Genomic DNA, 13709 nt, shown 5'->3' with positions numbered 1-13709 from the left:
CTCCTGCCCCACTCCACCCACAGCTCACTCTGAGAGCAGCCCACAGCCAGAGCAGTGCTGTTCAGCTTTTCCCCTTCCTGGCCGTCCCCTCCCATCCCCGCTGCAGTGACACAATGGGAACAAACATCCCCAGTTTTCCATCRGCCCAGGGAGCCTCACCCTGTGAGCAGCAGGCACCGATCTGGAGGAGGGTGGGGTGGGAACACAGCCCTCACCCTGCAGCAGCAGGACAGGAATGGCATTGGGATTAACGAGGAATTGCCACCAAGGTTTTGTTTCAAGGTTTAATGTGACAAGAGCAAGCATCTCCTRTGCCAAGCAGGGCATAAAACAATGCACTGAGAACTCCAATGTGGTCTGTGTGCCACTGCAGACCATGGAAACCCCTGCACACCGTGCCAAGGGAATCCTTATTTAGCCCTAAAGAGGGAACCTACAGAAGGTTYTGGCCTTCTACACCTGCATAGGTGAATTTCCATCCAAACTGSTTCCAAATCTAAAAATAAAACACAATCAACTTGATGATAAATACAAATGCCTAAATCAGCAAGGCTGAGATCTTCCCACTCCACGAATGTCATGGTTATCTATCTACAATAGTAAAGATTTTAAGAATTCAAGACATCTACAAAGCAGCCTGGAAAGTTATTTTTAAAGATCATGTGGTACTATAAATATTTCCCAGCAKTTTAGTTCAACTGCCACATGAGCTGGCCCTATGGAATGGAAAATTAAGTGTCCATTTAGTCAGGGTTCCTCCAGAAATCAGAATAAAAATATCACCATTTAGTTTTCTAAAAATATCTCTGTATGGAAAACATGAAAGGCCCTTTGCAAAGGCCTCATTCCCTCACAGTGCTCACACTGGTACCAAGAGTGGTCTCTTAGCCATCAACTCTATATTCTCTCATTCTCCTCCTGAAATACAGCTAATTTTCCACAAATAAAGAGAATTTCATTAGAGTTTTTTTATTCCAGATCCCTGATTATTTTACCTGTTCATCTCCTGTAGSTTTATTCCTCTGGTGTACCACAGCATTATGCACTAAGTTTCAAAAACTGAAGTAAGGATTTTAAACCCACAATGAACGCAGTTTCTACTYGGATATTAATGCCTCCAAATAAAAGTGACCCAGTTTTCAAGAAATGCTGAGCACCTGAATTTGCAATTGACTTACACTGGACTTAGAGGCATGAAAAAAAATGTAGACATGCTAACTGGCTTCAAMTTAAAATTTAATTTAATTTTAAGTAAATTCATTTGAACAGATGGTTAGGTTAGATTACCTCTAGTCATCCCTTCTTATGAAAATTATTCTAGTATTCAATGAATACTAAAATTTTAGTTTTAAAATTAGCTGCAAATGAGATTGTCCTCAGAACATTTTTCCCCAGAAAACAAGTCTACATGTAGAGAACAACACGACTAAAATGATATTCCAGACTCAGAAGACTTACAGACTTGAACGACGATAAAAGGAAAATCTTTATTCCTGTTACTTTATACTCAGGTAAAAAACACACATCTTTTGCTCCCTCAAAAGAATATTCATGATAATTAAGTCCCAGGCTTCTGATAGACTTCTGACAACTCACAGGCAGCACATAATTCATAATGAACACAAAAATCAGCAGTAATGTAATAGCTTCTCACTACCACCATCCTCTTCTTTACCTTGAAATCCCTGCATAACACATTAAAATATAAATAGTTTCACCCATCTTTTTGTATAGTGCAATTAACATGAGTTGCAGGGAGAAGAAAGAACTCACATTTCAATATTACTGTGTGGAATTGKCTTTAGAAGCATCCATCCACTGGATCACACTGAAGCTGGGGACACTACAAGAAGACATTGCCTTTCAGCTCACTGGAATGCAGTTCTGCATGGTTGAGAAGGGAGGGAATATAAAGGAATGGAAGAAAACAGCAGATTAGAAAAGCACTGTCATGTGACTAAGAGTTCATGTGACACCTTGACCAACAGAGTCGGGGAGACAAGAAGGAGAAAAGCTCAAATGAAAAAAAACCCAGGCCAGTTATTCAGTATTCTACATCAACTGGGCTGTGAGAAATCATCTGGTTGATTCACCTTTAGAAACATCTCAAAATAACTCTCTTAGACATTTTTGAAAATTTTCAATAGCAGCAGGCAGAGTGGGCCCCTGACCTGAGGAGCAATGTATTCCATATAGCACACTCCAGGACAGCCAACTGAGACTAAAGATTTAGGAAAAGATTAGAACTGGTGAGTTCACAGCCCAGATAAGTCCCTTTTGACACTGYAGAGCACTGTAGATACTTTATGTACTAGAGAGAGGTTAGCATGGAATGTTAGGGTATGGTCAGTTCTAAGAATAAACTAAACATTTAAATGACGACATGCTCACATGGATACTTTAAACAAACAAACAAAACCAAGCTTAACAAACAAGGTGAATGGAGGGGGCACAAGGGAAGAAGGAGGTCTGGACAGTCAGACTGAACGGAAAGGAGAAAGAGCTGAAGCATAACCCAGAACAAAGATGTCATTTCAGCCCAGGTGAGTCAGGCTGTTTCCATAAAGGTGCACCGAGCTTGTGCCAGCACGGTGAGGCTGCAGAGAAAAGCCAGAGGAGTGGCAGAGTGACAGCTTCTCCCAGCCTCAGGGCTGCCTGGCCACTTGACAGCTCTTAAGAACATTTCAAAAAACAGGCAAAAGTAAAGCCTAAAGGCCTGGCTTTCTGACAGCCCAAGCTATTATTAGAACTACTACGTAATGTCTCAGTCMTGAGTCCAAAAAGATGCACTAATAATCTGGAGTTGTGCTTTTATTGATTTATTGTACTAAGTAAATTGTAGGGGCCCTATACCCCCATTGCTAAAAAAGAATTGTACCAGTTTTCTAAATAATCTGACAATAAAACTAGGAAATAATAAACCAGTATTAGTTCTGCACTCTGGTATTTCCTTGTCTGTTCTACCTCTCAAAATAATTTTTTGTTCCACTATAAACACAAAGGAAGCATTCCACTTATAAGACATTTAAACATAGAAATGATTACTATTTCCTCTCCTTTGGAATTTTACAAATAGATTTAGACCACCAAATCCCACCAGCTCTCAACTGTTTCCTTCAGCTATTAAGATGTTACATCTGGATGACATTCTACTAGAAAAAAACGTTAAAAACAGAAATTGAGGTTTTCCTATATGTAGATACCTCTTCACACAGGGTCTAAAATATTCACTTTCCAATTATTTCTGGTATTTTGATCAAAACCTCTAGGAAAGAGGATTATTCTCCAGCAGACAGATTGTATGCATCTACTGAGAGAGGTGAAAGAGTAAAATAATTACAGCCAGTGGAAAATTAATGAGGAGTCAAATTTTCACCTGCAAGGAGGGCACACAGACCAAAACACATGAGCAGATGTGCTTAAGTCTCATACAGAGATGCCATGGATCCTATAAGATAGAGAGATGCCCTTCAATGGAAGAAAACAGAAATTTTACATGCTTCATCAGGCTAGACATTGTTCCTGATGGGGCCTATTTCTTATATGATCTGTCCAGGATTTTTGCAGTTATTTTTCTTCCAACACCAGCTTCAATGTCCCTCATTACACAGCCACTTGTTATATGGACAGGAATATTCAATGCTGACCAAGCATTGAAGGAAATCTAACAATCAACTCTAATGCAAATATTTWGATGTACTTTATATACCTTTTTCATGGAACTTATTCATAAAGGAAAGTTGAAAGTGTCATTTTGTAGAAAAAGTTAATCCTAAAAATCCCACTCAAGCAACACGTTTGTGATGAACTTAATGGTAATAAAGCAAAAAGTAKCCCTGGCCATTCACCATAAGGACCAAAAGTATTTCAGATTATCTAGGAATTACAGACCATTTACCCTGAAAGGGACCTCTGGCAGTCAGCTGGTCCCAAGATTAGCTCCAACACTAAAGTCAAATCATGTTGTGTAGGAGTGTGCACATGTAATTTTGCAAGTCTCCAGGGATGGAGGCTCCACAGTATCCCAGAAATGCAGCTCCCCTTGGAGCTTTCAGCACCCCTTCAGCAGTCAATCCTGGGCCTGACTTTTTCCCCAGCAGTGAGATCCATCATCTGCTTCTATGATTTCATGAGAAGCGCACCTGGCTTTTTAACTGTGAATAGAGATGCTACTCAGACTTTATTTTAAAGCTTTTAGTACTTTAATTTAAAAAATCCAATTGTAAAATAGTTTGTGGTGATTGAAATGTAAACAGGTACACACAAATGTTCTACTAAAAACAAAAAAAAAGGGTCCAAAACATTTTTCAATTTTAAGCTGTACTCAATAACTCAGTCTCTAAAAAAAAAAAAAAAAAAAAAAAAAAAAAAAAAAAAAAAAAAAAAAAAAAAAAAAAAAAAAAAAAAAAAAAAAAAAAAAATAGAAAAGGAGGGGCTGGGAGGTGGGAAGAAACACAAGTTTAGGACTACTGAGCACCGGAGCAAGTTTTGTGTCTGGCATAAACCTGAATATAATGATTTGAAATTACTAAAGCTGTCTCCAGTGGACAGTCTTCATTTGTTTTGGAGCTCAACTTTACTGTCTATCTGTTTTGGTAACTTGATTACCAGAGTTAATAATTAACTTGTCAAAATAAGTGTGTAGGCAGCAAATAGAGTTTTTTGTTTGTTTTGGGACATTGTAAGCAAGTGCCTGTATTTCTACTGTGTTGTCTAGTAAGGCTGTAAAAGACAAATAACTCCAAACAACACAGTTCCTGAAATCTTCAGGGGTCAGAATTCAGAATCAGGTGCTACAAGAACATTTCACATGAATATTTACCAGCAACTTGACATATGGCCTAGATCAGGAACTGATGTAAATTTAAATGTGCTGACTAAAAAGTATAGCATTTCTTCCAAGCACTTAGAGAAAGGGAACTAACACAAACAACTTCTTTAAACCCATATTTAATTGAAAATTTTAYAGTATTTTTTTAAGGCAGGAAATCAGTCAATCTAAATATACTATTCTGGCAGTTAGAAACACTTTGATAAAAACACCAAGTATGAAAAGTTTATATTGTCTAACTTGGTTTCAGACCCTATACACATCCGTGTTTAAAGAAGAAGCTAAGAGGAGTCATTTCCTCTTGGTAATAAAGCAATATGCCAAAATATACTTCTTGTAAACTAAAACCACTTTTCACCCCTTTCAGTTCTAATGGCCAGATATTTTTCATTCCCAGCTAAGCATTCAGGAGTATTTCCAGTGACCTCTGCAGAATTACACTCACATAATCACACAGCATGATTAAAATTTGCACTTGCTGTTTTTAACCCGGTTTCTAATAAGAATATGTTTAAACATCTGACAATCTGATGCAAAGTGGCAGAAACATGATTACATATCTTGTCTCAAGCACATGAAGCAGACAGAAATTAAGAATTACACCATATCCACATTAAATGTTTATTTATTTTTCTGGTGGCAAAAGATGCAATCCACAGTCCCTGCATTAGGTAGGGAGGCTTCTTTTATCATAAATGAGACGTGYCAGCCCAGAATTCACAAAAGTTACAAGTGAACTGCAAACAGTGAAGAAAAGATGTATCTGAGATCCATAAATTGAAATCTTAAGTAAGTTTGATGAATATTATAACAGTAACAAATATTGTAACAGTGACAACAAAAATATCAGTGTCACTAAGAAAGGGCCCAGACTGGAGAGCTACAGACAGAAAAAAAAGTGTCTTTTCAAATTCTCTGGAAAATACAAGCAGTGCTTCAACTTTCACCAGCCAAGAGAGGCTTAGATGTAATGACACCTATACCAGGCCAGTCCCTACTCAAAAACATAGCCACAATAMAGAGCAGCCAAGAGAAAAATCTGAAACCCATCCAAATTTTACAAGATACTACTTCCATGATGGAAGATGGTTCAGTGAGAATCCATGAATCCATTACCAGTGGATCAACTGAAATGAGTATAGCATCACCCACCTATTTTTTAATACAACTATAACAAAGTTAAATGCAATAATAGCCTAATAACCATGCTGACTTTACAAGAAAAGATAACAAAAAACAACCCAAAACACACCCAACCCTGCAATACTTACTCCAATGAACCAACTCCAATGTCTCAGTCTGACTGTGTAGCAAAGATACTTTTATTCAACATTTTCTTCTATTACTCTTGTTTTTTCAGAAGATTCCGGGAGATGACCTCAATGTGACCTAAAARAAAGAACCACAACATAATGTAACTGACCAAATGAGAAAATCAGCAATTTGTATTTGGTTTAAAAGCRGCACCAAACTTTCTGTGCAGAAATACCTAATTAATCACAGTACTTTTTATTGTCTTCAAATACTACAGTGCCACATTCACATTACACAATCTGACAATTAAATGAATGGCAAATCCATAAATGCTCTGCTATCAAAAAGGAAAAAAGGGAAGCAATAATTAGAATATGCAATTTATTCTAGTAAGTATTATAATAATGAATTAGTTGAAAACATTTTTAGCTGCTACAAATATTTCCAAAATTTTGTATACTGAATTTGAATCAGATCAGCAGATGTCCATTGAAGTTACAGACAAAAAAAGGAAGACAGAGTTGCCTTTATGATCTTAACCACATTTTCTTTTTCCACTGGGCTATCAGGTGATTTTGGTGGAGTTTTTTTGTTTGTTTGGGGGGTTTTTTGGTGGGTTTGTTTCTCTTTTTGAGAGTGTAATATTATCTGTAGTTCTACTAAGGAGAATATGAGTTGGTGACACAAATGATCCCATCTTCCTTTTCACAGTTCAACTTGTGAAAGGGTCAGTGGGTCTCCTCTGAACAACAAACTCCCTGCAGATGTACAGGGCAAAACATTTCCACAGAGCCAAGACATCATCCTCATTAGCTCTACCTTGCAAGTCAAGGGCTCTGTAAAGAGAAGTAAACAAAAACTACTTAACCCACCTTGAGAACAAAGCAGTGCTATCRGTTTGCATTGATATTATCTCCAGGTTTGTAGGCCAAGCCACAAAGCACAAGACATGTAACTGCACTGCACTTCCCATAAACAATTATTTTTCTAAACCACACACTAAAGAAGGTCCCACTGTGCTTGTAAGAACTCAGCACAGTACAGGGATCAGGGGAGAGAGAAGGCTGCCATCATCCCTGTCCCACACAGAGCAGAATTCCTCTGAGAACTGGCATGTAGACACCTCTGAAGCAATTTAGTTCTTCAGCAGCTTTGAGGGATAAATAGTTGCTGTCCCACCTGCTTAAGTCTGAAAAAAGTTAAGTTACTGCTCTATGCACAACCTTTTGAAAACAACCTTATGGTGCACAGAGGTGTCATCCCAAAATGGGTTTTCACCTGCAAGAAGGCAATCTACACACAGAGTTGAGTATTTGATTTATTTACAGAGGCATGAACTAGTCCAGAAACTTCTAATAATTAAGAGCCAAAAGCTCTTAAAAAGAACCTAAAGTAGGCAATATGCCTACTTTAATAATTAGGAGCCAAAAGTAGGAAATAGGCAAATAGAAACACTAGAGAAAAATGAAGACAGTATTATACCATTTAGATATTGCAAGGACAAAGCAAAAGTGGGAATYTCACAGAACCAAGGCTGAACTACCAACCTGGAATTCATGTTTTATGGCCATGTCAATATTTGTGCTTGTGRAATCACAAAAATCCGAATGAAAAGGAACTGGCCAGCAGACAGGAGCTTAGGTGGGGGTATGAAATGTGCCCTACTGTAGCTAACAGGCATGACTTRCAGAACTTCACCCAGGGAAGGAATCTTGCATGACCTGTGCCCCTCAAACAGGGGCACAGTGTGTGACTGAAGTACCATACCCTGTGGCAAGAGCAGGATACTATTTGACTAAAAGTTGGATATCCCAACCTTCTTGAGGTCAATGGCTAACTAGATCCTTGACAAATCAGATGGTGGGAGCCCACAAATTATCCAGGGTCTATAAATAGTACAGCTTTAAAAAACCAGTAGCCTGTGAATAGCTCCTGTCACAGTTCCTGTGCTCACCCAGTCTCTCACTTCCCTACAGCTCCCTGTCCTGTTTCCCCTCTTTTCTCACAGCACTTCTTGTCTCCAGTGCAGCTCAGACACGACATTGACCACAGGCCTCCGGCAACCAACTGGGGGATCAGCCAGCCCTACAGACCATAAACTATTTCAAAGAACACAGAAAAACACCCACTACTATGTTCAAGCATGAGAAACAGCCTTCGTTAGAAGATAAGAGTGTGCAGCCTTATTTTTCTCACCAAGCAATCTTTCCTGTTTGTCAGAGCAGCAGAGCAGGGGTTAACAGGGGTCAGTGCACTGCAGATCATGCTGTGGGCAGCCAGGACACTGCACCTTCACACCATGAGTGGAGAATTTTCCAAAGACTGGTGACAGTATCCCCTAACAGAGAGGGTACAAACTCTGCCTGCCTTTTACCTGCCATCAACAGCCAGTGAGGAACCCAACTATGTAAGAAACACGCCAGCGTCATCTTTGGGAAGARCATAAAGACCAGAAAGACTTGAAGCAACTGCCTCACAAACTGGACTCTCTAATGAGAACATCTCCTTTCCCCACCACACCTCTCTGGGGAGCATGGGAAAAACAGAACTGGCAGCTGSATTTTACCAACAGGGCCTCCTTTATGGGTCTGTTGAGTGTGAGCTCAGCCAAAACCACACCACCAAACCACCTTGGGCCCACACCCATATGACTTCTGACAGTACCACCAGGGACCTAAGAGAAATCCTTTTCAATTCCAGCTCGCAACTTCTGCATGAGAAATTGCATTTGACAAAATAATTATTTTCATTAATCCTTTAATTACACACTCATTACATAGATACTGACTTTATGTGAATCATAACTAACTTTTTCAAAAACACTAACAATTTTCTGAAGCAATTCAGCACTCATAAAATTGTGTGSTGGCAATCAAAATGCCTGTGACAATACACTAAAACTTATTACAGTTCTGCACCAACCCTCTATACCTCCCTATGTCCACAGAAACACTTATGGATGTATGACAAAAATAATTTTTTTTTAAAGTACCACAAGGAAAGAAAGGGGGAAGATCTATGAGAAACTTTTGCCCAACTCCTATGTGGCATCTAATGTTAAACAGAAACAATTACAAGCCAAGGAAATAGTCCACTCACAAAGTCAGAGAAAAGGAAAAACAGAACTAAAACCCCAGTCATTCATAAGCAATGTAAGATGACACACAGAAATTATACTGGGCTAATTGTGGCCCTATTRTCTTCTGCTCAGTAATAATTTCTAGGCCCATCAGACAGGCTGCTCTCTGAATTCTTCCAGAGTACACAAAAAATCCATTTGTTGGAGAGGATGCTCTAGGTTTACTTCAGGATAAGGATCTCTGGGTGGGTTGAATGACATGATATACAGTTTCCTGGGTATTTTCCTCTCTGTAATCAAACCTCTTACTCTGGAAGAAAGCACTGAGAATACATCAGAAGAGCAGTAGCAGATGTTTAGGATGGTGATGCACAGAGAAGCACTCAGCTGGGGCATTTTAGAGCTTTGGGTTCACAGCTTTGGCCACCCCAAGGCTGTCTTGGGCACTTCATGCTCTCCACAGTGCTGAAGATTGGACAAGTGAACGTCACACTGAATTATTTGCTGTAGCAATGAAGAAACTCACCACCTCAACAAGTGTGAGACAAAAAAAGACAAACCATCAGTAAATACACCAAATATCTTCAAATTAAAAAAATACTGAGAAATATAAAGCAACTCAATCGTCCTCAGTCTTATGTTCCAACAATAATAGACATAAAACTCTTCAAGAACATTAACCATTAGTAATTAAGCCATTACAACTCAGGAATTAAAACAGTGAGAAAAAGAGAAACTTGCAGCACTGCAGATCTGCCTAAATGACAGCAACTTCCAGCTTCCACATGCTGCATACCCGAGTGCACAGGCTGAAAATGCAGGTTAAAGCCTAGATCTTTAAAGCAGTATTTAAATCAGTTAAAGCAGTATTTCTCACATATTAGTCGAGTTTGTGGGCAAACTGATCCAGACAGCAGAGCTCCATATCAGCACCATTCTAACAACTGCAGTGCCCAGAGTCTCTTCAACACCACAAACCATTTTTGGCTTTTAAAGGTGGTATTTGTTTCTGTAGTAATATCAGGAGACCAGATACCTCACTGACAATGGACAGCACACCTACACACAGGACAGCATTCTTCTGCGTGTTCTATTTTCCCAGGGGTTGGTGCTTGGTCAAAACCCAGTAGTATCCTTCAAAAAGCCTCAGACTTCTCTGAAATGTGAAACCCACTTATCTTGTATGAAATCTTTTAACCAAAACCTAACAGGCATAGAGCTACAAGTTCYCATTGCACAAGAACAGCCACAGAAAAAGAMAAAAAAKGCAGAGATATAMATTGCAGAATGCCAAATAAATTCCAAAAAGACATCTATGTCACAACTATAGGTCAGTTTACAGCCTTCCTTCTTCTTGAATATGGACAAAACAGTGACACCTTAGCATTTTCTTGAGTAACTAAAAATATAGGTTAAAAAGTAATAGTAACAAATAGTTTAAAACATTATTTGAAGCTAAATTCAGTCATATGTTCATCAAGAAGAACTTGAAACCGTAATTACATTTATCCCATGTGTGATTGAGGGCAGGAGCTCTGTATCCCACTACAATGAATCACCCTGTGAGGAACATTGTTCACTCTTCCCAGAGAGCTGCCTCACTAAGCCCTGGCTCACCTCTGTGAAATCCCCTTCACTGCCCAGCAGTTTTGGGTAAAACAAATTTATCCTCACACAAGCACAGACTAATATGCTTTACAATGAATCATTTTTTGACTTGGTCACACATGCTGCTGAGTTCCTTTCAGGAACTGCAAGACAATACCAAAAAGATCTTGYAAGTTTTCACCACCTCGTTATTTTGAACATTCTGTTTTTTTAACAGGGTGTGAGTTAATTTTCATTTATCTCGGGGTGGGGGTTTAAGGTGTGTCCCTCTTTCACAGTGGTGTATCCTGCAYGATGGTGCTCAAGGTTAAGTAAGCCAGTAACCCACCTACAAATTGTATCTTAGAACTCAATGTGATTGTAATTGTGAGGCAAATTGCAATACTTTGTCCTTACAGTAAAAAGAAAAAAGACTATGGGCTCTGGAAAAGGAAGGGCCTTCAGCTAAAGGAGCAAGCAACAGATAGTTCCAGATGACAATGAATCACCTGCACTATTTAGGATCAACAAACAGAAGCCTAAACAAAAATATTTTCTTTTTATTTTCCCAGAATGATTCAACTGTTTTTTCCTGCTCTGTCACCTTCAAAAGAAACACTTCTGGGGGCCAAGCAGAAGAGGAATACATCACTGTTAACAAAGCTTAACAAAAAAAGGCTCGCAGACAGCAAATTTTCCTCTCACACTGTCAGGCAGACAGTCATTCTCTGATCTGAGGGCAGTGAGCTGAGATTGAGACTGGCAAAGTCTCTGCTAGGGGAGACCCTGCAAATGCCTTCAGTATTCAAGGGCTGGCTGCCAGCACTGATCACCTCTCATGACAAGTGCAGAGTAAGAAAACATCCTAGGAGAGGCTCTGGGCTGGAGGATGTACTCTCTCTGGTACTCTACAGTTCAAAAAGCACAAAGGTCAAGGCTGCATGTGACCATTTTATAAAAACAGCAGTGTTTTTATGATTTCAGATGACTCASAAACAAGTGCTTAGATTTGTTTTATATTGCTCCATAAACACGGAGTCAAGTGAGCAGCACTTTCCAGCTCATTTCCAGTTCCGATCCAACACAGGGCACAAGCGATTACCCAGGCGGTTCAGCAGCTCCAAAGCTGGTGACAAAGAATTGAATAGTTCCCACTGAACAGACTCATCCATGTGAAGATGTAACTCWTCCCAGGGCCCACAGATCACTTTCRCCTCCAGACCAGCAYTGCAGCTTTTCTAAATCTGGTTCACTACATGTGGCTTACAGAAGCGAAGAATTGGAAGCTGCGGGCACAGAGCAGGGCTGCCCTTCCAAGAAGTCCTCACCTACACTTGTGGATTTGAGCTCAAAGGCTTGAGCTGAGCTAACACAACCATTGAGCAGCAGTTTAGGCAGGTGCAAACAAAACCACCCWGCACAAGTCCTTGTGAAACCCACAGAGACGCTTGCAAGAGTCAGTGAACCCCCAACCAGCCTGTCTGCAATCCTTGCACATCCTCAGCAGTCCTGCCACCTAAACTCAGCTTTCCAAATCCTAAAATAGCTTGCAAGCAGTGATAAAATATTTGATTCTGCATGGATTTTCGTTACATCTAAAGCAGTATTTGAGAACAGAAGACTCAGGGGCAAGGGCARGGGCATTAATTGCCAGCAATTCCTGTATTTGTTTCTTTGGTCTTCTATCACAACACAATTATGWCCCATACTTCTGTTTTGTAATCTACCACTGAATCTAGAGTTAATTCCAATGACCKTCTCTGGAACAAAATTATCCCCACACCATCATTTTTAGTAAAGAAATTTTATATTCATTTAATGAGCCATTTTCAGGCATTRTAAAGTTTGTGAAGTCCTTCTTCATTATTTCTCTCCTTAAACTCTGAAAGGCTCGAGGTGTATTACCACTGACTAAGCATTTCCTCTGAACTCAGGAGCACCTGAGTGTTCAGCCCTTATTGTTGGTACATTTTCTACTCACTAGTGTGTCATAGATATAAAACCACTGAAAAACCCCTACTGCTTCCACCCAAAAGTTAYTAAATGAATAAATATTTACCTGCACTTTAAACAGAGAAACGAAGCAGTGACTCCTCACCCTGATTCTGTGAAGATCCCATTACAATTACTCAGTTACTCGACATGTTATTAGTAGGACTACTTGTGATTTCTGTTTCTTGTGATCTGTGTAGTCTATTTTCTTCACTRCTCTCATGTCCTTATGTTTCACTTCCCAATTACATTGTGTGAAATGCCTAATATACTGAAACTATGCAAATTTACTTCGATTTAGTTCCCAAATTCTGCTTTTTGTTGTGTTCATATTTGAATTTATACACATGAGAACACAGAGTTAAAAAGCAAGACTGAATAATTTTTCAGTAATTATTATGAGCCATTTTACGAGGCTACTGCCCTCCCTGCTCCAAATATCACTTGAAAGGATTCATTCTTTATGATTAAAAGAAACAAAGTGTTGATTGCAAGAGTCTATGTACCAGCACAGCAGTGTCCTCCTAAGTTTATTTTAAAGACATGGTGCTGGTGCTGCTGTCCAACTTGCTGTTTGATTCCAAATATTACCACATAACAAATAATGACAGCATTCCTTCACTAACAACATGTTTACAGTAAATACTATCTGAAAGTAGAAGTAATCACTAAGAATAGTTCCTGTGCTGATGAAGGAAAAATACAAGCACCTAACAAATGCAGTTTACCTCCAGCTGTATCCAACACTCAAAAGCAAATCCATTGAGCTCTTTTAGATAGCAGAAGTGTGCATTTTAATCTGCTCTTGCTTCCCACTCCCTCCTCTTTCAGGCAGTGAGCTTCATAGAAAAAATATTTAAAATATGAAGTGTAATTTCAGGAAGACAACTCACAATTTAAGAACCCCAAATTTGCACTAAACCCAGGCTAGAAGCAAGGGAGTGGTTGGTTTCAAAAACAAAAACC

The 13709-nt window shown here is 39.3% G+C and overlaps 1 protein-coding gene across 6 annotated transcripts in view; it reads right to left on the bottom strand.

The window, feature by feature from the left end:
• PIK3CB (phosphatidylinositol-4,5-bisphosphate 3-kinase catalytic subunit beta) overlaps positions 1-13709 on the bottom strand; it is an 82668-nt gene that overhangs the window by 37011 nt on the left and 31948 nt on the right. For 5 of the 6 annotated variants that reach the window (XM_057377494.1, XM_057377496.1, XM_057377495.1 and 2 more), the window contains one exon: positions 6103-6220. The gene's annotated coding sequence lies outside the window, so the exon portion shown is untranslated. Of the gene's footprint in view, positions 1-1773; positions 1885-6102; positions 6221-13709 lie in introns of all 6 variants that reach the window. The other variant, XM_057377498.1, reaches the window with a different exon arrangement.

This window comes from Malurus melanocephalus, unplaced genomic scaffold (genome assembly GCF_030028575.1).
Source record: "Malurus melanocephalus ecotype Western Australia unplaced genomic scaffold, MMel_1.1 scaffold_317, whole genome shotgun sequence".
In the NCBI taxonomy this organism is placed as follows: Eukaryota; Metazoa; Chordata; class Aves; order Passeriformes; family Maluridae; genus Malurus; species Malurus melanocephalus.
Note: the sequence above shows the minus strand (reverse complement) of the source record. Positions and strands in the feature narration are given on the sequence as shown.